We start from the raw sequence: 4,170 nt of genomic DNA, 5'->3' as shown, positions 1-4,170 counted from the left end.
TTACTGGAATATATATTACATCCACAAGAACAGAGCGCTTATACATGTTACTAACTGGAATATATATTACATCCACAAGAACAGAGCGCTTATACATGTTACTAACTGGAATATATATTACATCCACAAGAACAGAGCGCTTATACATGTTACTAACTGGAATATATATTACATCCACAAGAACAGAGCGCTTATACATGTTACTAACTGGAATATATATTACATCCACAAGAACAGGGCGCTTATACATGTTACTAACTGGAATATATATTACATCCACAAGAACAGAGCGCTTATACATGTTACTAACTGGAATATATATTACATCCACAAGGACAGGACGCTTATACATGTTACTAACTGGAATATATATTACATCCACAAGGACAGGGCGCTTATACATGTTACTAACTGGAATATATATTACATCCACAAGAACAGGGCGCTTATACATGTTACTAACTGGAATATATTACATCCACAAGAACAGGGCGCTTATACATGTTACTAACTGGAATATATATTACATCCACAAGAACAGGGCGCTTATACATGTTACTAACTGGAATATATATTACATCCACAAGAACAGGGCGCTTATACATGTTACTAACTGGAATATATATTACATCCACAAGAACAGGGCGCTTATACATGTTACTAACTGGAATATATATTACATCCACAAGAACAGGGCGCTTATACATGTTACTAACTGGAATATATATTACATCCACAAGAACAGGACGCTTATACATGTTACTAACTGGAATATATATTACATCCACAAGAACAGGGCGCTTATACATGTTACTGACTGGAATATATATTACATCCACAAGAACAGGGCACTTATACATGTTACTGACTGGAATATACATTACATCCACATGAACAGGGTGCTTATACATGTTACTAACTGGAAAATACATTACATCCACAAGAACAGGGTGCTTATACATGTTACTAACTGGAAAATATATTACATCCACAAGATCAGGGCGCTTATACATGTTACTAACTGGAATATATATTACATCCACATGAACAGAGCACTTATACATGTTACTGACTGGAATATATATTACATCCACAAGAACAGGGCGCTTATACATGTTACTGACTGGAATATACATTACATCCACATGAACAGGGTGCTTATACATGTTACTAACTGGAAAATATATTACATCCACAAGAACAGGGTGCTTATACATGTTACTAACTGGAATATGTATTACATCCACAAGAACAGGGTGCTTATACATGTTACTAACTGGAATATATATTACATCCACAAGAACAGGGTGCTTATACATGTTACTAACTGGAATATGTATTACAACAACAGATATCTTATACAAGATACTAACAATGATATTTACTGTAAAAAGAGAGCTATTGACAATAATATTTACTACAACAACAAAGCGCTTATGGAAGATACTAACAAAAGTATGTACTTCAACAGCAAAGCGCTAATACAAGCTACTAACAATAATAAACACTACACCTCACTAAATACGAGGCAAAGTCAGCTTAAACGAGTTTCTACCCTTTTCTTGAACTATTAAAACGCCAAATACGGGATACTTGCAATGGATTTCTTTGGATGTCAGGCCTCGCCCCAATACGAGAGCGAAAATTTTAGTAATAAAATGGCTACCGGCGTAATCACGGTGTTCCATATTTCAACTTACTGAACATTTGAAACATTAAAGGGAGACAACCGCGAACACATTTAAACAAAATGTTATTTAGCGATCGATAACAACCCATATATATCTCAACCAACCTAGTGCATAAATATGGCCATTTTCCCCAAGATTACTAAGAAATACAACCCATATATATCTCAACCAACCTAGTGCATAAATATGGCCATTTTCCCCAAGATTACTAAGAAATACAACCCATATATATCTCAACCAACCTAGTGCATAAATATGGCCATTTTCCCCAAGATTACTAAGAAATACAACCCATATATATCTCAACCAACCTAGTGCATAAATATGGCCATTGTCCCTAAGATTACTAAGAAATACAACCCATATATATCTCAACCAACCTAGTGCATAAATATGGCCATTTTTCCCAAGATTACTAAGAAATACAATCCATATATATCTCAACCAACCTAGTGCATAAATATGGCCATTTTTCCCAAGATTACTAAGAAATACAACCCATATATATCTCAACCAACCTAGTGCATAAATATGGCCATTTTCCCCAAGATTACTAAGAAATACAACCCATATATATCTCAACCAACCTAGTGCATAAATATGGCCATTTTTCCCAAGATTACTAAGAAATACAATCCATATATATCTCAACCCAGCTAGTGCATAAATATGGCCATTTTTCCCAAGATTACTAAGAAATACAACCCATATATATCTCAACCAACCTAGTGCATAAATATGGCCATTGTCCCCAAGATTACTAAGAAATACAACCCATATATATCTCAACCAACCTAGTGCATAAATATGGCCATTGTCCCCAAGATTACTAAGAAATACAACCCATATATATCTCAACCAACCTAGTGCATAAATATGGCCATTGTCCCCAAGATTACTAAGAAATACAACCCATATATATCTCAACCAACCTAGTGCATAAATATGGCCATTTTTCCCAAGATTACTAAGAAATACAACCCATATATATCTCAACCAACCTAGTGCATAAATATGGCCATTTTCCCCAAGATTACTAAGAAATACAACCCATATATATCTCAACCAACCTAGTGCATAAATATGGCCATTTTCCCCAAGATTACTAAGAAATACAACCCATATATATCTCAACCAACCTAGCGCATAAATATGGCCATTTTCCCCAAGATTACTAAGAAATACAACCCATATATATCTCAACCAACCTAGCGCATAAATATGGCCATTTTCCCCAAGATTACTAAGAAATACAACCCATATATATCTCAACCAACCTAGCGCATAAATATGGCCATTTTCCCCAAGATTACTAAGAAATACAACCCATATATATCTCAACCAACCTAGTGCATAAATATGGCCATTTTCCCCAAGATTACTAAGAAATACAACCCATATATATCTCAACCAACCTAGTGCATAAATATGGCCATTTTCCCCAAGATTACTAAGAAATACAACCCATATATATCTCAACCAACCTAGTGCATAAATATGGCCATTGTCCCCTAGATTACTAAGAAATACAACCCATATATATCTCAACCAACCTAGTGCATAAATATGGCCATTTTCCCCAAGATTACTAAGAAATACAACCCATATATATCTCAACCAACCTAGTGCATAAATATGGCCATTGTCCCCAAGATTACTAAGAAATGCAACCCATATATATCTCAACCAACCTAGTGCATAAATATGGCCATTTTTCCCAAGATTACTAAGAAATACAACCCATATATATCTCAACCAGCCTAGTGCATAAATATGGCCATTTTCCCCAAGATTACTAAGAAATACAACCCATATATATCTCAACCAGCCTAGTGCATAAATATGGCCATTTTCCCCAAGATTACTAAGAAATACAACCCATATATATCTCAACCAACCTAGCGCATAAATATGACCATTTTCCCCAAGATTACTAAGAAATACAACCCATATATATCTCAACCAACCAAGTGCATAAATATGGCCATTTTCCCCAAGATTACTAAGAAATACAACCCATATATATCTCAACCAACCAAGTGCATAAATATGGCCATTGTCCCCAAGATTACTAAGAAATACAACCCATATATATCTCAACCAACCTTACGCATAAATATGGCCATTGTCCCCAAGATTACTAAAAAATACAACCCATATATATCTCAACCAGCCTAGTGCATAAATATGGCCATTTTCCCCAAGATTGCTAAGAAATACAACCCATATATATCTCAACCAACCTAGTGCATAAATATGGCCATTGTCCCCAAGATTGCTAAGAAATACAACCCATATATATCTCAACCAACCTAGTGCATAATATGGCCATTTTTCCCAAGATTACTAAGAAATACAACCCATATATATCTCAACCAACCTAGTGCATAAATATGGCCATTGTCCCCTAGATTACTAAGAAATACAACCCATATATATCTCAACCAACCTAGTGCATAAATATGGCCATTTTTCCCAT

This window comes from Mya arenaria, chromosome 8, assembly GCF_026914265.1.
Source record: "Mya arenaria isolate MELC-2E11 chromosome 8, ASM2691426v1".
NCBI lineage: Eukaryota > Metazoa > Mollusca > Bivalvia > Myida > Myidae > Mya > Mya arenaria.
The sequence above is the reverse complement of the archived record's forward strand: the minus strand, read 5'-3'. Positions refer to the sequence as shown.